Raw genomic sequence first — 25,250 nt, 5'->3', positions numbered from 1 at the left:
CAAGATTGTTCTCCTCGCCTACAAAGGCCCTCAATGACGCTGCTCCCTCACATATACACGGGACCTCCTTGGCCCATATGTTCCAACAAGGGCACCTCCAAGCGTGGCCGGTTGTGTGTGACCAAGGTCACGTCTCTGTACGACGACGATGATGATGATGATGGGTCGCCGGGCCTTTTCTCGCGTGACCCCCAGGCTGCGAAATTCACTTCCACTGGACGCTCACTCTGCCATAGTCCCCACTCGCTTTATTCAAATCGTGCCTTAAGACGCCACTGAATTTTAATGGATTTCTCTATCTTGAATAATTTGTTTCGCGGTTGGATTTCATTTGTGTATGCCTGCATGTGTTTTTTTCTCTGTTACAGTGCCTTGTGACCTCCGGTGAAAAATGAATTAGACGTGTAAAGTATTAATAATAATAACATTTATATATTTTGACTTAAAACTTTCGTGACTGCAGGATTTCATATTACATGGTTCTTTCGGTAAAGTCACTTAGATAGAAAAACTTGTAATAAAATAACGTGATATTTTTATTCACTTTTTTTTATTATTTTATTGCAATTTTTTTCTATCTACGTGAATTTACCGAAAGAACCATAGAACATTTATATAGTGCTTTTTTATATATAAGGGAAATTTGTGAATGTGTGTCTGTTAGAAATGTAACATGCAACAAACTTGAAATTTGGCATGTGGGTAGCTTCCAGACTACACACAATGCAAAAAGTAACAAACATTTACTTTTGTATTTTTAGGGGGGGGGGGGGCGCAATAATGGATGTAATATATTGCACGGCAAGTGAGCGGTGACGTCTCATCTGTGATGTCACCCGCATGTGGCAGCGTCACACAGTGTGCCTGCTGACGTCACGCATCCCCCGTCCCCAACCCTCCGCGTAGGCCGTCTATTAATCCAAAAGAAGAATCCAAGTCTCGGGCTTAAGCCGGGTAGTAAAGCCAGTCATCAAGAATCTCAAAGCGCCGTACAGGACACAGCAGCAGCAGACACTCAACATCAAAATAAAAATAGTATTAGTATTGCTCTTCAACCAATAACCATTTTTGGAGTTTGTAGAAATAATTTTTTTGTTTTGTTTTACTTCCCCAGTCGCTATTGTGGTTTAGGTGCCGCGGCACGACACACGGCAATTCGCGTCCACAGCTCCACGGCAGCGGGAGTGCCCCTCGCTGTTTCAGAGAACGACGGCCCTGGAAGATGACGTCACAGAAAGACTTCAAAGTCACTCGAGTAGCCTATATATAGATAGATCCACACTCGGGAAAACACCTTTTAATGTCGTGCAAAGAGTGTGGGGCTTTTTTTCTTTCTGCATAGCAATCAAACCAATTAATTTAGAGGAATAAATTGCAGATAATTTTCCATGAAGTCAGACAACTCTAGCAAAAATAACAGCATTGAAATCCATTTAAATTCAATTTTATATATTTTAACTAGGTAAGCCATGTGAACTTCATTATCCCTTTAAACAGGCACATATGAGCAAAATTCTTAACAATGCGATATTTTATTTAGTGTAGTTAGATGCAGGTAATTCACAGTTTTCAGAATGTGGTTCTAACGCTTGTGCAGAGTGGTGCAGCGGTTAGCGCACTGGACTTCGAACCCAACAACCTCTCACGGCTAACATCATCAGTGGGCAGTGACCACCGTGGTGAAGTATGGTCAAACAGCCCCCCATGGCTGACATCGCAGAGGGAGGCCTTCATCCAGCAGCAGCTTAACAAAGGGACGTAAATATGGCCCACTCGAGAGATTAATTCAGTCACAGCTCTTTAAATTAGTCCTGTGGAATGGTACTGAAGCACAGCTCACAATCTGAAGGCCGTGAGTTAATTCCATACTCGGGGTCAACCCAGCCTGTCATCTTGTCAGGGGTCAACTACGCCCTGCAAAGTCAACAGAGAGTCGATCAGCGGATCAAACATGGTGCCGTAAAGCGTGGGTACTCCCCCACCTCTTCAAAGACATCTCGCCAGCGTGGCAAAGTAGGCCAAGTGCCCTCTTATCGGAGCTCTTGAGAGCTCCATCCAGTGGAGATCCTTCCACCGCCAACAGTAGTGTGAGCAAGCATTGCAGGGCTGCACCTTTATATTTACCAAGTGGAGAAACTATGAATGAACTAGACCCTAGCATGATAACGTGGAATTTTCACCACATCCTCAAAGCCATCAGTAAAGATTAGCACTGCCCCATTGCTTTTGTGTAGGGGGATACACTTTGACCTTGAATTATGCAAACAGCATCTGTATTCAGCCTCCAAACAACCAGAAAATCACATGCAACTCAGTGCATTCTCGATGCTATATCGGCCCAAACTTGCGGCCAAATTTACCGCCTACTGTAAGTTCAAATATTCTCAAGACCCCAAACATAGCCCATGTGTAAACAAACCATACATGGGTTCATGGCACTGTCCCTATTTTAAACTCAGCAGTAAACCAAACAAACCCTCATTGTAAACAGACGCCATGTGGTTACAAGGAACCATCCTGCAAGTGGATATTTAAAGATGTCATAAATAGTACAGTAGATACACAGAGAAAGATATGTATATGTATATAGACAAGCTGATAGACCATGGGGCAAATGATTGTATAATCAGACGGACAAAGAGACACAGCAACTCATTTGTCATAAGATGGACGTAAATTTATAGACCCATAGGTTAGACAGATCGATGGGTCGACGGACAGACTGATGGATAACTCGACAGCCGAATCGGACAGACACACCACAAACATCAGGCAGACAGACAGGTAAAGCATTGGATAATCAATTAGACATAGCAACGATGTAAAAAGAAACCTTCCAAACTCCGAGACGATTGGAAATGTATTCAAATGTCTCCAAGTGATTTCTCGTTCTGCCTCCGAGGACAAAGTGCGTTTAAATTGGACCGTGTTTCCCATTTTAACTTAAACTTAAAATGGGAAAGACAGTAATTGTCTAAATGGCATCCACTCTCATAAAACTATACTTTATCACAGACACTGTTGAAAAAAAAAACATCTGATAATTGTCCTCGAATTAAAGTAGAACACATTCCAAAATTTCATTAAAAAATCAAAATGTTGTGATTGTTATGTGAATCTTAATTGTTTCTATATGGTGACAAATGCAGCATTAAGTTATTATTGGAATGCTTACATAACATTTAAATTCAATATTACCATCACACATACAGCGATGGGACGGCAATGGCACAGTGATTTCAGCACTGCACTACGAATGATAATACTCTTGAGTTTCGTTGAGTGCCATCGATCATACAAATTGCATCTGACGATCTCTGAAGAACCACAGACTTAATGTGGGAAGGCAGCAGCCAAGCAGTGAGTCGACACTACCAACAACTTTGCAAGCTCTGCAGTCCTCTATGTATATTAAGATGTGTTCGGCCAGTTAATGAGCGTGAGACGAAACCAGAACTTCCAGAGAAAGCTCACGCGTGCGAAGGGGCAACACTCTATCCCATACAGATGGGACAGATGTGAGGTTAGTCCACACTTTTTTTTATTTCACCAGGTAAGGCTCAATAAGCTATTTGGGGCTTTTTAAGAAGCGACCTGGCCATAAATGATAGCTCAACTTAGTGGCGTATTGTGGGGAAATGTATTGCAGCTAAATACTCTGCACACCCCCCCCCCCCAACTTCACCAGTGACTAGGCCGGTGAAGTATGGTTAAACAACCCCCATGACTGAAACATTGTGGCGAGGCTTTCATCCAGCAGTGGATAGAAAAAGCCTGTAGATTGTCATTATTAAACTTCATTTGAAGCTTTCGTGACTGCAGGAATTACTCTTTGGTTCTTTCGGTAAAGTCACGTAGAAAGAAAATAAATGAAATAATAGAAGACAACGTTTCGATTGCAACACAAGCAGTCGTCATCGGGTAGAACTAAAATTGAGAGAGAGACAAAACACAGACACGGAGACACACAGACAGACACACAAGTAGAGAGAGAGACAACACAGAGACACTCTGTGGTGTCTCTCTGTGTGCCTCTGTGTTGTCTCTCTCTGCTTGTGTGTCTGTCTGTGTGTCTCTGTGTCTGTGTTTTGTCTCTCTCTCAAATTTAGTTCTACCTGATGACGACTGCTTGTGTTGCAATCGAAACGGCGTATTCTATTATTCAATTAATTTTCTTTCGACGTTGTCATTATTATTACACTGTATAAAGCAATAGGGGTAAAGGTGCAGCCCTGCAATTACCTGCTTTCACCATTGATGACGGAAGGGCCTCTACTGGAGAAATCTCGAGACCCTCTGGAGGATATTGTGCCTTTCCTTCCATGCTGGCCGGATGTCTAGGATGGAAATGTGATCGCCCCCACGTTACCCCACCACACACGACCTGCCGATTGACTAACTGTGGCGAACCCATTCATACCGCCTGGGTGAACCCGAGGTTGGGGTGGGCGGTGTAGCCACCCATAGTGCACATTGGTGAAGAAGAGCTTAACGGCTCATTGGATTTCTCCGGTCTAAACAAAGATTCTTGACTATGTAGTTAAGTCACTTGCCACGTTGTTGTAACTGGCATCGCAGATGGATTGCACTGGCAACCTATGGATTGTCCGGCGTGCTATCCCATTACCCCCGATGGCAGCATCCCATATACAGAAGAAAAACAATTAACCCGTAAAAACAAAGTTTTTCACTATAAATCCTTTATATGCGTGGCATCGGTTTTATTTTATTATTCATTTCTGTTTTTCTTGAGTAAGAGTTTCATTTTTATCACATTGGTATTTTAAACAAAATATGAAATTTTCTTTTTCCTAAAAAGTGGAACATTTTTGAAAAAAAATGTCACGAAAAGAAATTGTCACGCACAACGAGTCTGTGTGCAAAATGTCAGCTCGATTGGATCACGGGAAGTGGGTTAAAAAACGACCGAAAGATTTGCACGGTCGTAAGCGCGCAAGCAAGCAAGTTAACTTAATATAAAGGATTTAAAGAAGCTCGAGTCGAATTATGTGAGCGGGGAAGAAGGAACGCCAGCGCTGTAACGAGTCGAGCGAGGGACGCTTTGAAATCAAAGCTCCAGTTCAGGGGGAGCTCCTCGTGGTGGCCACACGTGATTTACCGCTTCCATGGGGCGTCGATCGATGGGCAGGAAACGTTTCTCTCCTTACTTGCGGTGGAGAAAATTTAGAACGCGCAGAAAAATCAATGCGATGCAAAGCAAGTGATCACTGCTGTACAGTGCACGTGACGAGAGAGGATAGAGAGAGCAAGGAGGTCCTGTAATTTATCGTCCGCCCCTTGGTGCCTCGCCCTCGCCTCTCTGCACGTGGGGGGGTTGTCTCCGCGAGTTCCGGTTTCCTCCCACGTGTACGAAAACTCATTGACTGGCCGAAAACGTCTTAATACATCGAGGACCGCAGAGCTTGCACAATTGCCGGTCGTGCCGGTCTCAACTGCCCGGCTGCTGCCTTCCAGCTTGAAGATTGCGGTTAATAATAATAATGATGAATAATAATTATTGCAATTATATAGCACTTTTCATCAAGGATCTCAAAGCGCTGCGGTTCCTTATCCATAGGCTACGCCTTCTTTGCGAAGTCTTCCATCGTTTCTGTAGAACAGACCAAGAAGACAGTACTTCGGACATGGAGCTGGTGTCACTGTCGAAATGATGCTATTCTGATCTTATCTTATTTCATATTTACCTAAAGAACCTTCACCCAAGGCGTGTAGTTGAAACCACAACGGTGGCAGAATAGAATGACTTAGATGGCAGGGGCGTGCCACAAGGGTTGAGAAATGGGTGACCGCAAGAAGGGGGACTTGGGGATAACGAAAGGGTAGGGAAGGGGTGAGGGGAGAGAAGAGAAGAGCAATGGAATTGGCAATAGAGAAGAGGTGAGGCTTTCAGAGAGGAAAGGGAGGAGGTTAAGGAGGGGGACTGCTCAATGTGCGGGGGCAGTGTTGAGTCTATGGGCAGTGCTGAGTCTATATGGAGCAGTGTTGAGTCTATGGGTATCAGTGTTGAGTCTATGGGCATGGTTAGGTCTATGGGTATCAGTGTTGAAGTCTATGGGCAGTGTTGAGTCTATGGGCTGTGTTGAGTCTATGGGTATCAGTGTTGAGTCTATGGACAGTGTTGAGTCTATATGCAGCAGTGTTGAATTCTATGGGCAGAGTTGAGTCTATGGGTATGATTGAGTCTTTGGGCATTGTTGAGTCTATGGATATCAGTGTTGAGTCCCTTTGCAGTGTTGAGTCTATGGGCAGTGTTGAGAGTCTATGGGCAGTGTTGAGTCTATGGGCAGTGTTGAGTCTATGGTGCAGTGTTGAGTCTATGGGTAGCAGTGTTGAGTCTCTTTGCAGTGTTGAGCATATGGGCAGTGTTGAGAGTCTATGGGCAGTGTTGAGTCTATGGTGCAGTGTTGAGTCTATGGTGCAGTGTTGAGTCTATGGGTAGCAGTGTTGAGTCTATGGGCAGTGTTGAGTCTATGGGTAGTGTTGAGTCTATGGGCAGTGTTGAGTCTATGGTGCAGTGTTGAGTCTATGGTGCAGTGTTGAGTCTATGGGTAGCAGTGTTGAGTCTATGGACAGTGTTGAGTCTATGGGTAGTGTTGAGTCTATGGGCAGTGTTGAGTCTATGGTGCAGTGTTGAGTCTATGGGCAGTGCTGAGTCTATGGGCAGTGTTGAGTCTATGGTGCAGTGTTGAGTCTATGGGCAGTGTTGAGTCTATGGTGCAGTGTTGAGTCTATGGGCAGTGTTGAGTCTATGGGCAGTGCTGAGTCTATGGGCAGTGTTGAGTCTATGGTGCAGTGTTGAGTCTATGGGCAGTGTTGAGTCTATGGGCAGTGCTGAGTCTATGGGCAGTGTTGAGTCTATGGGCAGTGTTGAGTCTATGGGCAGTGTTGAGTCTATGGTGCAGTGTTGAGTCTATGGGCAGTGTTGAGTCTATGGGTAGTGTTGAGTCTATGGGCAGTGTTGAGTCTATGGTGCAGTGTTGAGTCTATGGGCAGTGTTGAGTCTATGGGCAGTGCTGAGTCTATGGGCAGTGTTGAGTCTATGGTGCAGTGTTGAGTCTATGGGCAGTGTTGAGTCTATGGGCAGTGCTGAGTCTATGGGCAGTGTTGAGTCTATGGGTAGTGTTGCTCAATGTAAAAGGGAAAGTGATTCCAGTGGAGGGGTACAATGAGGGAGGACAGCAAACAGGATTGGGCACGTTTTACAAAGAAAGCCCTCCGAATATCAATAATGCAACATAGAGTATTATATTCATGCAAGTACGGGAGCTGAATTAACCAATGAAACACATGTTATGTACTGGGGTGGTTTCTTTGTACGTGCGGTCATTGGCGACTGGGTTGAAACCATCCACTCGCTTCCCTTGGAAAACTGGACCGGGATTTGAAACCAGGATATCAATTGTGTCAGCCCATACTCTTTGGTAATTTCGGTAAAGTCATGTAGGTGAAAATAAAAATAATAATAAAAATAATAAAATTTAGAATAAAAATTAAAATAACTAAATTAAATCAGGACATGTCAGCCCAACTGAGACCTGTGTAGTGACATTGAATGAGTCACTGTAGCGCGTGCCGCTGGGAGATTGGTAGCCAATGGGATTGGAGGTAGCAGCCCGCTCTACCAGTTGGACCTGTGGGCAAGGCACGGAGCCTTCTGGGGGATCCAGAAGGGGGCGTGGCCGAGGGCGGAGCCTGGCCACGCTGGGGAGAATAAAAGACGAGCTCCGACTCACAGTCGGGGCTGCTGCCATCTGGAGTGGAACTCGTCGTGCTGCCGTCGTCGTGGTCTTCGCCTCTTCGAGCTGTGGGTCTGGCAGCGTGTTGGCTGTCCCGACCCGGTGTGTAGTTATCCCCTAAGGCTGTGAAGGCCAGAATAAAATAGAGAGTGCCTCCTACTACTGTCTCTGAATTGGTACACTACTCCTGTGTGTATAATTATGTATTGATTCATCCATTTGTGTTACATTTAACAATATAGTATGTGTGCATAAAATTGCGTAAACAATAATAATCCACGTGTATGATTTAAGCAGGCGTTACGCAAAATTGCGTGAATGAGAATGAATGTCAGGCTTTGGTTTATGGAGGCATTATGCAAATGTAATAGAAATGCTAATTGTTCAAAGAAAATGTGCAAACGTTACCGTACACGTGCGATGGTTGATCGTCGTGTTGAACTGTGGCCCCCTGAATCGCAACGACGAACAATCTCCTCGTACCCCTCGCATGGCCGTCAGTCCCACGAAGTCACTCGGCCATCCGTGCGAGTGGCGGCTCGCGACCGGAAGTCCGCGAGTTCAAATCCTGGTCGAGAATCGACTCGGCTTATCGCCCCTCTGTGGTCGACGAAACGAGAACCACTTTCCTGGCATGCTGTGGAGAAGTTGGCCTCCATCGTGGGAATCTGGAATTTCCACCATTATTCTGATGCCACCGGTGGAGATGAGCGTTGCCACGTGACATAAAATTATTCGGCGACTATCCAGGCCTCCCTACAAAACAAAATCTTCAGTCTCAATGGGCTGCCACCTAATTACGAATATGAGACCATCATTAGCTGTAATCAATAAACTGCTGGATTAAGTCCTCCCCTCGCGATCCTTCGATGCAACAATCCGCTCAGCACCTGCACACACGAGCTGATTTCATCACTCCATCTCCCGGGGAGGACATTCTCTCAGACGCTTTCTATTCCTTGGCTCCCACTCTGTCATTACCCTTGACCATCACCCCGTCGAGCCGTGACTCGCCGGGCTGCATTGGCTTTAAAAGGTCGCACTCCTTACACACAAAGTGCTTTCCACGACTGAAGCACAATAACATGCTGATCTCATCAAGGAGCATGAACCATCACCCGAATTTCGGTCATCCGCGCAGCGGCGGTTTTTGACTGGCCATCTAACAAGGACGATCACTGCATCACGTGCTTTCAGATGTGCTTCTGCATCCGTCTGGAACGCTCTTCTGATATTAGGAAGCTACTGGAGCTATGCACTTTTAAATCTAGATTAAAAACTCGGTTCTTTCGTACTGCTTTTGTGTTTAGTTTGTTGTTCTTCCCCCGCACCTCCGATTAGCGTGGTTGGCTACGTATGGTACAAAATAAGTTAAACATGCATGCATCCTTTCCGAGCCCACTAATTTTTCCGAACAATTTGATCCATATCTTTAACTGGCATACATTCTCGACTCGGTGCGCTCCTCTCGCCATCTCTCAATGTAATCCCAAGCATGCGTCTCTGCGTGATTCTTCGAGTAGTCTTAGCAGTATGCGTCTATCTTTGCACTTACTTATTTTAGCTCTCCTACACTTTCGCGAGTATGAGACTTGCCCCTCTCGACCCGAACAGGAAAGGCGTCCCGTTATGTAGCGACCGACGGTTTAACAACAGCCGCAGGAATTGACCTGTCATACAAAAATATGTAATTGTATCTCTTTGACTCGGAGGATTTCAGGTTCAGGGCAGAGGAGCCTCCGCACAGACTCTGTGATGCAGGAGCGAGGCTGCGGATGCTGACTGACAAAGGGTACCATTAAAGAGGCCCTCTCCACTGCCAAAATGGAATGAGATTATTCCAGAAGCATGCAGACAAACACACGGATAAAGATCCCCCCCCCCCTCTCTAGATGTACAGACTGTTGGGGCAAATACTGTTTGCGAGCACCTAATAAGGCTGCAATGACACGAAGGGGCGGTGTTGGGAGCACCATGCCTGGCCACCTTTGTCTTCCCACTGCTGTTTACATACTGCACCAGCCTCTCATTTAAGGCTCAGTCGGCCTAGGGGAGGTCCAGGACCGTTCAGATACTCATTACTGGTGTTGGCCGAGAATAGAACTCGGGTTGCCGGGTTCGTAGCGCAGCGCGCTAACCGCTCCCCACACGCGCGCACACACACGCGCGCGCGTGCACTCACACTCTCAGTTTCGCCTTTCGAGGAGCTATAAATATGACAAGATCCATACTGTGTGCAGCCCCTGCTCACCACAAGTACAGTCCGTCTGCCCTCTCAGATTGAGAAGAGGGCGGTTTAGCCACGGTCGATGTTCAAATGCAGCAGAGAGGAGGCCCACTGCATGAAACATGAGCCTATTAAAACGCACTACAATTTGTATGTTACGGCAGTGTTAGCACAGACGCTGGTGGTGGTGGAGACTTTTTTCAATCTGCGCTTATCTCCCACTGCCAGCGCAGTTCCCCGAGCTTTAGTAATTCACAGCCCTTTGTCGACCCACGGCTGGATGAAGTACCCCCCACATCGTGTCGGTTATGGGGATTTCTTTGACCATACTTCCCCATGCTGGCTCAGTGTGGGTTGAAGGGGGCGGGCGGGGGGGGGTGCAGAACCTGTTCAGTGTTAGTCATGGCCAGGGATCAAACTAAGATTTCTGGGTTCATAGCGCGGTGCGACAATCACTTCGCCACTGCTGCCCAGGGTGAACGAGTTTTTACGTGAAGGTATTTATGTGACGAGTCATTATTCGTGACTGTGTTGAGAATATCAACTTGCTCTAGCAGTCAATACAGCGTCATGGGGGGGAGAGTCGTTTTTATGTGTGTGTGTGCATTTCATCTCCTGAACCCGAGGCCTGGAATTGCACCCATGATCTTGGCAGTGCCGGCTCATTTCTTGGAGACAGCCTTTGCGAACCACCCTTGCCTTCCGGATAACCTCTGTGAGTGTTGCTCACACGAATACTGAATGCTGTATGAGGCCTCCATAGCACGGTCGACGGACAAACGCAGCGCGCTAACGTTATGCGGCGGGTAGTGGACTTCTTTTCATTAGACGTTGGGATTTATCTTCCAGCTTCCCAGTTCCAGGGCAGTTCCTAGCAAGGTAATCCGTGAATCATTCCTTGAACTTCAGTGGGAGGTGAAGATGAATAAAATGTCACTTTCCTTTTTGAACCGACAGCAAATACACATCAAAGTTTTCAGGGGGGGGGGAAATAAAGAAAATTTTCAAAGCATTATTTGGCATTTTTTTCGCAATATTGTGATTAAAAAAATTCCAAGCTGTAATTACTTTAAGCAACTCATTTGCATGACCATGCCTATCATTGGCTGAGCGGTAAACCTAAGCCCAGTCGTGAGAGGTAAAGCTCTATGAAAGTCACTTTAAAATGCCACCATCACCTCCAACTTTTTATTAAATACGGGGAAAAATATTTTCGTCAAAGCTTGCAGAGCGTGAGAGAGAAGCCACACTGCGCTAACTTATTCATGAATCTCTCTCTCTCTGTATTACATGGGGAAAGGTCAGCATGTGTTTAATGCCCAGATGTGTGTTTTTTGCGAAAACTTAATTCATTTTCACGCATTTTTGCCAACTTGTGCAATTGCTGCCTGCAGCCCACTGCGCGCTTGAAGGGAACATACATCAAATGCGCTCGTTCTGACCCAGCAGCTTGAAAAATAAAATATAACACTCTGAATTGGTATTTATTCTCCGTTTGTCATGCGAAGTGAGCACGCAAGCTCTCGAATTCCACTTGCATTCGTAGCAAGCTTCAGATGGATGCCACGCCAAGCGGACCATCGCAACAGTCCACAGTGGTAGTTTGTAATTTTCAGACTCAATAGCCCACCTGGCCAATTGCTCATCTACCTTGTTGCTTAGTCAGCCAGCTACCAAGCAACCCAACCACTCTACCAGACATCTAGCCACGCAACCACTCAACCACCCAGCTACTCAGCCAACCATCCACTCACCCACCATCCAGACATCTAGTTCCTCAACCACTCATCTACTTTCAGCCAACCACTCTACCAGACATCCATTGACCCAACCAGCTACCCAGTTACCTAGACTTTCAGTGACTCAACCATCCATATTTCCCAAACAACTATCCTGTCATCCAAAGAAATAGCTCTCTAGCCACTCAATTACACAGCCACCGAGCTACTCCCACATCCAAACAACCATATCGCAATCCACATACCCAGCCATTCAGTCACAGAGTCAACCATCCCACTCATATTCAGCCACATGGCCACCAAACCACCCAGATACTCAATCACCCACCAACCATCCAGCCATCCAAACACCTAGTTGTGTAACAGTGCAGCCTTGCAGGCAATTAGACAACCACTTACAGAGCTACCCAGTCAACCAGTATTCCAAGCAATCACTAATCTACTCACACATGCCACATATCAGCCAAATACCCACCCAGCCACCGAGTCACCCACGTATGCAACCACTCAGCCACCAGTCAAGCAACTGCTCAACCACCCATCTACACAATCACACAGTCTTCCATACATCCAATTACTCATCCACCCATACAAGCACCCATACACCCGCCCACCCAGCCGCCAAGCCAATAAATCAGCCCGCCATCAAAGTAGAGACAACGTCTGATTAATGCAAACACTCCCCCCGCCCACACAATTTAAACTGCCCTATTATGCCATTATCCCTGGTTCCCCTGACCAGGAGTCTACAGCCTCCACAGAAGAGACTCGCACGCTTTGTTGCCCCTCCGCTTAACGCAGTTGACTATGTACAGTGCGAAAGAAGTTCAGCAGACTTACACACGAACGCATCATCTACGGGTGGCCGTGTGTGTGTGTGGCAATGCGACGGGGAACATTTAAATCATATTTATGCGTTATGGGTTTTTTTTTTATTCCCTTTGTCACGTTCAAAATGTCACGCAGCCCCCGCTCATCAATCAAAAACAGCATTATAATTCACCAATTCAGCAGCTTATTCTGCTGAGCCCGACGAACAATGCACATTAAGCGGCTGCCAGACTTAAAAACTCTGCGTAATCCCTTCCCCCATCCCACGCGTGGGGTTCAGTTAACCTTTTCCGCCTTCTCTCGCCTGCCCCCCTCCCTGTCCTTGTAATCAAATCTGCAAGTGACAAAGAGAATCTGGTCACAACAGAATGTGTATCTTGTTTGATGCGCCCCTTGAAGCGAGCGGAGGAGGTCCGATGGCCATCGTCGTTGAGAATATTCACGGCCAACACTGGAGCGTCTCATTCGTGGAGCGTTTCATTCGCTGGGCGTTTCATTCGCTGGAGCGTCTCATTCGCGGGGCATTTTATTCGCGGGGCCATTAATTCGCTGGGCGTTTCATTTGTGGGCCCCCGTCTTAGGGGGCATTCGTTTCGCCATGGTTTACCCCCCCCCCCCCAATCACGCGTGGTGGTTCGATGAATTGTAATTCATTTTTTTTTCTCTCTCAAGTTTGTGAGCCTTGTGGTGGCGTTTTTATTTTGCTCCGAGTTGTTTTTGTTTTACTGCAGTCGCGCCTGATCCTCTATCCTCAATGCAGTGTTAGCATTTAATTTACATATAATTTGCATACATTGTAATACATCTACTGATGCATGATGCACACACTGAGAAAGCAAATTTAGTAAAATGAAGAAGTGCAATGCAATGCAACACAGAGGGTCGGTTAAAACACAGTTAACGCATAGCCTGGTTGATTAACGTTTTCCCAAAGATTGCTAAATTAGAAGTTAAGTGTGGAACAGACAAGCAAGGAGAAATGTAGAGAGAGAAATAGGAAGTTTGACAACAAATTTAGTAAAATTAGAGAATGTAATGCAACGCAGAGAGTCGGCTAACACACAGTTAACGCATAGCCTGGTTGATAAACGTTCTGCCAAAGATTGTTAAATTAGAAGTAAAGTGTGAGTTGTGAGTAAACCCTCCCCATAGAGGTGGTTCAAACTAGATTCGAAGTTTTCGTGACTGCAAGAATTACTCTTTGGTTCTTTCGGTAAAGTCACGTAGAAAATAAAAATCAAATATTTGAATACGACGTTTCAGTTGCAACACAAGCAGCCATGATCAGGTAACAATTAATGATAAAACACAAACACATATGCAGAGACACACCGAGCGAGACACACACCGAGACAAACAAAAGGACAACGAATCTGAGCCGAGGCCTTTTCGCCGTGACTTTATTTTTAGCAGGTGAGGCCCACTGAGATATGTAACTCATTTTCAGAGGCGACCTGGCCACAAAAGACAGCTTAACGAAGTGGCCTTTATCATCATGTGGAATTTATAGCAGACAAATACTCAAAACGCATGTTTCTAAATGTGGAGGGGAAAACCGGAGGACCCGGAAGAAAATCCACGCGGCCACGGAGAGAGAGACACGCAAACTCAAAATATACAGGCGTCAGGGTCGAGATCTAACCCATGATCTCCTGTATACCAGACAAGGTAGTTAACATCTCGCTACCTGCAGCCTGGCCATGCGCACCACCACTTGGAAATGGTATTTGAAATTGATCCTGGCCCTTGCCAAAGTCAACTCGGCCTGGAGAGGCCAAGGTGGTCAGGGAGGATGCAGATCACATTGACTTTTTGGGCGCTGTTCTAGCCGTAAGATGTGCTCACTAACAGCACATTCCTCCGTGTTATCTGAGGTTCACCGAGCGTTGTATGTGTCTGCATTCGGGCTCGTGAAGAAATTAGCCGGAAGGTAGGAGTTGACATTTCAGCGTGCCGGATTTCATAATGATGCCATATCCTCCTATCGGTATACACCATTTCCTCCTGTCTATATACAGGATCAAATACAGTCACCACAACTCCTTCCCATACCTGTCCCTCCACACACATTTTACACATCCCATCAGCCGCGTGGCCTCCTGGGAGGAGTGCATTGTCTAAGCAACATCGGTTGAACACAAATAAACTCGGGATCGATTTTGACATTCATCGCCTTATGAGCAGTCAGGCTTCCGTGAATCAATGCGCTGGTGAACTGCCAGATGTTCATAATCACAGACCCTCCTTGGTGGATACGAGTCGGGGTTCAAAGTGTTCCCCATTCTTGTTGACCAAGAAAAGTGGGGCCAAGTTCGCCACGCGCCTGTGTCTTGTTCACCGTCATCATCGCAACGTGACTTCGACGACAGGAATTGCCGTGCTTACAATAAATAAATAAATAAGGTGCGGCCCTGCAATGTCTTGCTCACGCGACTGCCGGTGCAAGTGCCTCCACGAGAGGGGGCTCTAGAGAGACCCTCTATAGGGCATTTGGCCTACTCCTCCACGCCGCCCACACATTCACCGTGGTGGAGACACTGCTGGGCGGACAGAAGCGGAGGGGGTGGGGGGGGGGACGATGTTGAAACGGGGACCTCTGCGTTGCACGTTTCATGTGCTCACCGTTACCACCAGGGCAGCACCTGCCATTTTATCAAACTTGTTTCGTCTTGTCGGTTGAATCGTGTAATTTTTTTAAGTGGCTGATCCCTTGCATTGGCTGTTCTGTGAACATGGGTAATGCCTATTCGTTGGGTCTTTCGGTAAAGTCGCGTAGATAGGTTCAAATAATATATATATCTACGTGACTTTACCGAAAGACCCAAAGAATATTAATTCCTGCAGTCGCGAAAGCTTTAAGTCAAGGTTTATGCGTAATGCATTTTCTCAGATTCTAACATACGCACTCCACGACATGTAAATATCACGAGTGGCACAATTCAAACCCCAACCAAGGTCAATTCAGGGCCAGTTTCTCGATCATCATCATCAGCAGCAGCAGCACCACATGTTGTATGTATGCTGATCTTCTCTCGGACCGTACGTAGCCAACTGTGCTAATCGGAGGTGCGCAGTGGAGTGCGTAATGATGTAGTGAAGTACACGATCGTTGCCATATGTAAACACTTAAATACGGGCTCCATGCGCAAAAAAAAAAGTTATGGGGCAGCGCCCGGTCTCCATTGGTGGCTCTGAGCCAGTGGGGGAAGTTCGACATTCCCATGGCAGGTGCCCGATCCGTCTATGGAGACCCTGACTCTGTGACAACAAAGACAAAGATCATCTGTATAGCCTTGAGAGACTGTTGGGGCAAGTGCTGTTCGCGAGCACCTATGAAGACCGGAACGGCACACGAGGGGTGGTGTGGGGAGCAACACGCCTGGCCACCTTTGTCTCCCCAGTGGCGATGTTTACACACATGGAACCAGGTACTTATTTGAGGCTGAGTCGACCTAGGGTAGACCCAGGACCGGTTCAGACAATCGTCACTGGTGGTGGCCGTGAGCTGGAGTCGAACTCGGGTGGCCAGGTTCGTAGCGCAGCGCGCTAACCTTCCCACCGAGTCGCACACAACTGCGGCACGGCTAGGGGCAACGACTCCCTATCATTTGCTTTCGCATAACAATTCACATAAATTGAGACGAACGAGACGCAACATTTGTGCGATTACCGACTGCAAAGCACCAATGCCTCCTCATTTGCCATCTGCTAGAGCCGCGGCGTTTCTTGGTTTTGTTTTATTTTAATTCAAAAAAACATCTCTCACAGCCATTATTAGCTCAGCCGTGCACTCACGTCCACAACCTCCAACCGAGATGGGCAAATTCAAAACAAACGGCCGAGGGGACTCAACCAAAACAACGATATTCTCCAAAGGCCAAGGCATTTAAAGAGCAAACACCCCAAAGCTTACAAATCAAAACATAAAGCGGCCAGGCTTTTTGTTTTTTTCTCCCGAGAACGAGCACATTTTCAAACACCCAATGACCTTCGTGGAAAAAGTTGGGCAGAGATCTGAGCCCTTCCTTAAGCCAGCGAAGATGGCACGGGATGTTTTTTGCACACAATGCCATGTTTGTTGAGGCTCCAGAAACAACTAATCTTTCATACAATATCGTTGCAAAAATATGACACACTGGCCAAAACCCTCATACAAGTGTACAAAGACAAAGATCCCCCGTATACCCTGAACAGACTTTTGGGGCAAGTGCTGTAAGCGAGCACCTATGAAGGCCGTCCCTGTGGCACACGAGGGGGTGGGTGGCCAGCACCACACCTGGCCGCCTTTATTTGAGGCTGAGTCGACCTAGGAGAGGTCTATCACCGGTTCCGATAATCGTCACAGGTGTTGGCCGTGAGCGGGAATCGAACAAATGTACACACACGGACACGTACACAAGAGACATTCCTTATGCACTGAGAAATACGCACGGAAGACATTGGTTTTGATTATAGTCTATCGCTCAAATTCCCCAAGTAGATTCACCATTATTTCAAGATGCCAGTAGCATGACGCCGACGATGATGGTTTGTTGTTGATGGAGCCGCCCTCCTTCATGCCGAGGGGCCGTCTCTGAGCGCTTTACGCGCAATTACCATCTTACATCAACCCTTATCTCAACACACTTCAAAAGGACATCCCCAGTGGCAGCTGTCCCTGTGCAGAACAAATTGATTCAGCACCTGGCCTGCCAGTGGGCATTCGTCTGGCAATAGGGAGTGGGGGCAATGATTGCTATATGTAATCCTAATGAAGTGATTTATGGATAATTTTTGTAACTTGGCAAATTTAGACCTTGACACTGGGCAATGGCTTATTCATTTCAAATGCTGTAATGGAGATGGTCACGTACACTGTGAAGCAGGTGGCACCGACTTGTATGGTCAATGCACCCAGGGTATTGACCAGGGCGGCCTGCTTATTTCAAAACCGCGTACCTCTGCAGCTCCCGCTGAGCCGTGTCACTGCGACCATCTGAACATCGACCATGAGAGTGCAGGCATCTATGATCCTGTGAGTTGGAGGCAGGGTTGGTGGACTACAATGGGATGAGATGAACGTGTGACAACCGCGAGCACCTTGATTAAGTGGCGTATCAGTCCGGCGAACAGGTTGCTTATAATATACATTGTAATTCCTATCAAGGCAGTGCTATTGACAAACGTGTTGACTTTTCTTCTTTGTGCTTGCTCAGCGCTGCCGATGCAGCATCACCAAACAATAATCTCGCCTAAGGTATACTTCCATTCAGCCAGTGGTGGAAATTCCACATTACTATGGCAGGAGCCCGGCTTCAACCACAGAGGAACCATTGCTAAATTCCTACCCACAAATCGGTCCTAAATTTAGGCCGCCGAAACGATGTGGCAAGAGGCTTGGAAATAATCGCGTAAGATTTATTTAAAAATGAATGAGCGCTGGAACACTCAAGTGACGCATCAAGGTATGAATGCCAGCTTGATAGCCTGCTAATTGTCCAGGTGTTATTTAAGTTAACAGCGAGCACCCGTTCAAGAGACTCGGCACAGCCGCTAACGAGACGCCGTCAAAACGATTCTCAAACGAAATTAAGAGGCCGATTGTTTCCACGGGCCCATTGAAGGCTCGCTTACTAAAATATAAGCTGCACTTTTATTACGATATTCATCCAGAGCCATTCGCGTCCTGCTAATAGCCATACATTAGCGTGATGATAATACAAATAATAATGGCAAATAGTTTACAAAGGAAAGCCCTGCTGAGTTTCAAGACTATTTTTTTTATCAGGAGGGTGTTGCTACACTGAATGATCGGCTGGTAAAGCATCTCTGGGTTGTGACGACAATCATCAGAAAACCGAGGAAACTAGAGTATGTTGTTTCTATTTGCATTCCGATACTTTCTTTGCACACAAGTAATGCATCAACAGCAGGCATTCGTGTTAACAGAAACCGAAATAGTAAACTGTCGTTAAAGAAACGCTGCATTTAAAACACTGAAATTTCTTGCTCGAGAGCTAGCGGCATCCATGCTCTTCTCACCTTCACAGTAATGCAGTAATTATAGTAATGCGCCATTATTGACCCAGGAAAGCCTCAATGAGTCTCTAGATTATTTATAAGGAGGGTTCTGCAATGGGATGTTGAACCAATTCCACGGATGATGAGTTTTTTGCCTTCGTGTGTTGGGGGGGGGGACCCCAGAGAGAATGCTCAAACATTCACGCGAATACATTCAATCTATAGACCAAACTATATGACCAAACATATCCGTGGACAGCACTGTTTGCTCGTACTGCCATCTCCTAACACCTCATAGCACTCGCAGTCCCCGCCTGCTTAGCTTTAAATATCTGGTTGCAGTGACGGTGATTTGGCCATCAGAAGAAAGTCCTTGAAGAATGCATCCAGATTGGGAAAAAAATATTTTAGTAATTAAGACATTGTACACTATGGGAACCTCATTTGCCAGTAAAAATATAATAATTGGTTTTTTACCCTTCTATCTGGCAACAAAACTGACACCTTTATACAAGGAGTCATGTTTGCATAGACCGCAATACCTGCAGTCATAAATACAAACAAAAGACATAACTCTGATAATGTGCACTGTCCTTGAGACTAGGCTCTAAGGAAAGCTGTCTCGGGTGTGGACCAATCAACTTCAAGGACAGTGCACATTATCAGAGTTATGTCTTTTGTTTGTATTTATGACTGCAGGTATTGCGGTCTATGCAAACATGACTCCTTGTAAAAAGGTGTCAGTTTTGTTGCCAGATAGAAGGGTAAAAAAACAATTATCATAAGACATTGTAATGCATTTGAATTTGCAACGGGAGGAGACTGGTGTTTGATGAGCAAGAGTGATCCATAATTACAATTCAGATTCGTATAAGTCCCATGAATTCATACAATTGACAGGATGAATAAACGCGAAAACGTCCTTGCAAAATTAAAAACGTTATTTATGTTTGTATGTATGTTGAACTTATTCAGCACCGTACGTATCCAACCGTGCTAATCGGATGTGCGGGGGAAGGAACACAAACTAAACACAAAAAACGGTTCTCTATCAATGAGTTTTCAATCTAGAGTATGTCTTACTTCCTTCAATGAATGCATTTGGGGTGCTGTGAAACGTCACACTCATGTGAACACAAGCCATTCATCACAGAGCGCAATGCCAGTAATGCTGCACAGAAACAATCCCCTTTTTGGCCACATCTCTCTCCCGAGTGCCGATGTTTACACCTCGTACCAGGCACAGCATTCATTTGAAGGCTGAGTCGACCTGCATGTATATACATGTCGAACTTCTTACACGCCGTACGTAGCCGACCGTGCTAATCGGAGGTGCGACCTGGGGGGAGGAGCGGCCAGGATTGGTTCTGATGCCGATTAGCACCGATGTTTCGCAAAAACGTGTGTTGAACTCAGGTCACCAAGCTCCCAATGCGGTACAAATCTAACTGTGCTGCTGCTCACGATGGCAATGCTGCTGTTGCTGCTGCTGCTTCTGATAATGGTGCTGCCGTTGCCACCGCTACCGACGACGCCGCCGAATTGTGCTGCTGATGCAATTGCTAACGCTGATGTTGACACCAAATTAGCTGCTGCCGATAACGATGGCGATGCAGCGGCTAACCCCCCTCTGCTTCAACTGCTGCTGCACCCGCCAACTACAGACGACGACAATGACGCAGCTGCATTGTGCCGCCGTATGGATGGCTGTTGCACTTCTTTGCCGCCGTACGTGCTAATCGAGGTCGCCGACAGCGACGACAATCATGATGATGATGACGCTGCTGACACTCAATAAACCGGTCAAGGTGAATGACACACGACGCCTCGTTCACGACTTCCAGGCCACCACTGCTCGCCATCTTAAGACCCGCACGTGCCTCCTGGGAGGCGGGCGGACGGGCGGGCGGGCTGGGAGCGAGCGAGCGAACGAGGGAGGGAGTCCATCACTTCCCCCGCCGAGCGCTGACAGGTAGAGAGAGTTATGGATCGCTCCTCGCTCCGGAGCGCTAATGCGCCATTGCGTCACGCAGACCGCTGACCCTTCTTCCTGCGCCCCGAGCGTTCGATGGCGACCTCACCGGCGAGACGTGCGCCGCGGCTCCTCGCGCTCATCATCCTCCGCCGTACGATCCATCGGCGATGGTCCCCCACGTTAACTCGCGGAACGTCATTTTGATTGGAATCACGATGGGGTCGTTTTGGTAGTCGCGCCATTCTCTTAGCCGGTGGCCCAAGTTCAGCTCCTGGCCGCGATGGCCGATGCTTGTGGCAGCTGAGTCTGGCGCGAGCCCCTGCTAGGTTCACTCGGCCCAAAATGAGGAGCTTTGGTGTGACGTTGTGAATCATCAGCACGGTGCGCGAACACGCTGCTCTCGCGGTCACTCCATATTCTGAGTCAGAATTCTGAGTCACACTGGAGGAATCGGACGAGCTACAAAGCTCCTTTTCACAGATGTCCCGCAGGGCCACAGGGGAGTCAGACATTCACAACAACAAACACCACGGAAACACAGCAAAGTCCAAAGCATAGGAAAGGTAAACAAATCACTAAAACAAACACAAACAAATCTACATGTCTTTTTTATACCAGATACTCATTGAAACAACTTCCCAACTCGCGTCCACCCCCTGTCTCATTACGCACCGTGGTTCCCAGACGCCATGTGCCCCCTCCACAGCAACTCAGTGGGGCACGGCCGCTGCCCCCCTTTGCGAGCTCGGCACCGCGCGAGCTTCCGGAGTCACTCATCAACCAGCACCACGCGCGGAGCTTACGCCACGTTCCCTACGCCACGTTCCCACAGCCACGTTCCCTACGTCACGTTCCCTACGCCACGTTCCCTACGTCACGTTCCCTATGCCACGTTCCCACAGCCACGTTCCCTACGTCACGTTCCCTACGCCACGTTCCCACAGCCACGTTCCCTACGCCACGTTCCCACAGCCACGTTCCCTACGCCACGTTCCCTACGCCACGTTCCCTACGTCACGTTCCCTACGCCACGTTCCCTACGCCACGTTCCCACAGCCACGTTCCCACAGCCACGTTCCCACAGCCACGTTCCCACAGCCACGTTCCCACAGCCACGTTCCCACAGCCACGTTCCCACAGCCACGTTCCCACAGCCACGTTTCCACAGCCACGTACCCATAGCCACGTTCCCAAAGCCACGTTCCCACAGCCATCGACAAAGCAGACCTAAGCCGTGCTGGCGGCCCGTTTACTCGTCCCGGTGCATCAAGCACGGGTTGTTGGCGAACTCGTGTGCTCGGCCACTCAGTCGCGACACAATTTGGCTCCGTGCATAATTCAGACGAGTTCCTGCTCGGAGAATGAAAATATCGATTTCGGTGTCGTGCGAAGAACATAATTCCAAGGGTGTGTGCGAAAGTGCCACCCTGTATTGCGTCACTTAAAGGGATCTCAAAGTCAGCTCTCTGATGTCCACTTCTGTGGGCCGTTCTCCAACACGGGGAGGTTGCACTTCTGCGCGAGAGTTACAAATATATTCCTTATTTCATGACACAATGGGGATTACATTTGCGAAAAGGACAAACATGTAATAAATAACATTCTAAGATAATATGCAATTGCCCAACAGTCGGGGGAAAGGGTACACAGGCAATGTTTGTTGTTATTGCTTTGCATGGAGTAATGGTGCAGTGGTTTGCACATTGTGGTACAAACCAAGTGACCTTCATTCAATTCCCAGCCGCAAATAAAGCTAGTGGAAAGTGGCATCCGCACCTGTCCTGTGCCTCTCCTAAGTCAACTCTGCTTTAAATGAGTATTTGGTAGTATATGAACATGAAGACTTTGGAGACAGAGGCAGTCAAGCATGGCACTGGCCATAGCACGCCCACTTGCATTGTTATGGCCCAAAGAGATGCGAGCTATGAGCACGTGCCGCTATAGCCTTCACAGCAAACAAGGGGACCGTTGTTTTTGTGTAAATGCATGTGCATATGTGGACGTGTGTGTGTGTTCTGGTCGACTCAGCCTCAAACGAGTACCTGGTGCGGTGTGTAAACATCGCCACTGGGGAGACAAAGGCAGCCGGGTGTGGTTCTGGCCACCTACCCCCTCGTGTGCCATGCCGGCCTTCAGAGGTGCGCGCTAAACAGCGCTTGCACCAACAGTCTGTTCAGGCTATACGGGAGATGTCTTTTTTTCTGCAGGCAGAAGGAAGTGGGTGGGCTGGTGGCATAAACATACCACTTAGACCACAAGAAAGGCACTCACAGCTTTAAGTACTTGGTGGGTGGAGGAGTGCTCTTGATTCATGTCTAAAGCTGTTACCGCTTTCATGCAGGCGCTGCGCTAATAAAACAGCGTGGTGGCTGAGAGCGCGATGTTGGGCCTGTGCCACAGCACTGAGCCAGAACGCTGAGGACCTGGGTTCAACTCCCCGACCCCGACCCGAGAGGAACGAATTTGACAAACGCAGTGATTTTAATGTATGTACGTATGTATGATGAACTTCTTTCACACCGTTCGTAGCCAACCATGCTAATTGTAGGTGCCGGGGAAGAACAGCAGACTAAACACAAAAAGCAGTTCTAAGAAAAATCCTTTTCAATCTAGATTTGAAAGTGCACAGCTCCAGTGGCTTCCTAATATCAGGTGGAAGAGCGTTCCAGACGGCCACAGTAGCGAATCTGAAAGCGCGCGATGCGGTTGACCGTCTTTGTTCAATGGCTAGCGGCCAAAAGCCGCTGCTGCGAGGATGACCAGAGTTCACGTGATGGTGGTTTCGGCAACCATGGTACACATCTTAAGTCCGTAATTCTTCAAGATGCATTCACCAGATTATCGAAATATCGAATGAGTTTATTCATTAAGGAATTAATAATTGACCACGTGTTCGTGTTGATGTAATGGCCAGCCACGTGAAAAAGACAGCACACTCATGATTGAGTTCATGGTTCTCATCATTTGTTCACTCATGCTGGTTGGGGGTCAACTCATCTCATCAAACCCCTCGGGTTAATACATTGAGAACCTCTTTGTGTGACACCAGAAGGTGTGCATACTACGTCGCATGAATGTCGAATTTCCACACCAGCTCATCGTCATCTTGTGGCATGACGCTGCCAAGTTTAAGTAGAATCAGCGAATGGAACAACGTTTAAAAAATATTTTTTGAGGCTAAAAATATAGGAGTCAAATCGGCAAATCTCGGGGTTGAGGACATTACCGTGAGACAATGGCTAAGCCCGCGGGGGGGGGGGGGGGACAGGCTCCCGATTAAAGGGACGGATGCCCGAGGTCTGTCAGTCAATGCCAAATTAGGAATAAGACGTTCGTGTGCGGATTGGGGGGGGCGGGGGCGGGGTGGGCCTGGGGGATATGCTAATTAGGTGGCCGGGTAGCAGCTGCCCCCCCCCCCCCCAAGGAGGCAGTGGAGTCTACGCGTCTACTGCGGCTCCACTCCACTCCCTGCCAGGGGACGGCTGCTGCTGGATCCGTGGCGTCCCAAGGATCGTCACCTCCCACTGGGTCGGCAGCAACAAGGAAGGGGGTCACGGCGGCAGTGTGAGGGCGTGCGGCGTTCGTGTGTTTGGTTCGCCACCTGCCCGGTTTTTTCCCAGGAATCGTCCTCCACTGTTGATGTAGCGAAATCTGCGTAAGTCTTCCCGAGATGTCACGAGTCCCGATTGTTGTCAGTTGCGCAGCAGTAGTGATTACAATAATTGCTACAATACACCACACCCAAGACAATGCATTCACATGTAGTTCTCACCTCCTCCGGTATTGTGAGATATTATTTTTCCCATGACATTTCCAAACTCGTATCTCTTTGTTTGTGAGTGAGTGCCAGTCCATCAACCTGTTTAGCTTCATCATCAGCGTCTCATGTTGTACCACTGCTCAATTTGTTCCGCCTCGTTTGTACAGTTTTGTTATTGCGGTCTGGGAAACATGTGGACCAATTTGCATGGGATAGAGGGTTGCCCCCTCGCGTGCGTGGTATTTCTCTGGGTGCTCCAATTTTCTCCCACGTGCATAAACACTCATCGATTGGCGGAAAACATCTTAATACTGCCTACATAGAGGATGGCAGAGCTGGGCTGCTGCCTTTCTGCTTGTCTGTGGGTTCCTGCACGCGCCACCGAATCGCTTGTTCACTCCGAGAGTTGCGTGAGCACCTGTGTGGCACGTTACGATTTTAAATCAGTATTATTGTGAGCAAATAACCTGAACCGCTTCTTATTCATGTGATTCGATCCCCGTGCCATTTCGCGAGGAGAACACGTTTTAATCGACGCGTGCTTCCGTGGCCACTGCCGATCGTGTAAGCGGCGGGGCTAGTGGAGGTCGTGTTGCTGGCCGTGACATTCATTCTAATTGGGTAGAGTTGGTAAGCGTGTCGATGGTGTCGTTTGGCGGTATTGGAGGAAGTATCATCAAACCCTCAGCATGTGAACGGCACGTTCGGGCTGTCATCGCGACCTCAGGCTGCCTCTCTCTCGGTGGTGTGGCTGCTGCTGGTGGTGGCGTAGGCATCACTTCCATTCAAGATTTCACGATTATTATTATTTTTTAACAGTTGTGGTAAATGTAGCAGCCTCTAATGGCTGAAGGGGGCCGTGAGAACATTGAATGTAACACATATTCGAATTGAAAAAATATTGATTCTTACACACGTCGATGGGTGTGTGTCGTGAGCTAGAAGGATCGATATTAAGGGA

At 47.6% G+C, this 25,250-nt stretch overlaps 1 protein-coding gene across 5 annotated transcripts in view; it reads right to left on the bottom strand.

Moving 5' to 3' along the window:
- Window positions 1–25,250, bottom strand: part of LOC144934737 (caskin-1-like) — a 151,011-nt gene that overhangs the window by 111,135 nt on the left and 14,626 nt on the right. The gene's annotated exons all lie outside the window — the stretch shown is intronic.

The sequence above is a fragment of the Lampetra fluviatilis genome, chromosome 1 (assembly GCF_964198595.1).
Source record: "Lampetra fluviatilis chromosome 1, kcLamFluv1.1, whole genome shotgun sequence".
Lineage (NCBI taxonomy): Eukaryota > Metazoa > Chordata > Hyperoartia > Petromyzontiformes > Petromyzontidae > Lampetra > Lampetra fluviatilis.
Note: the sequence above shows the minus strand (reverse complement) of the source record. Positions and strands in the feature narration are given on the sequence as shown.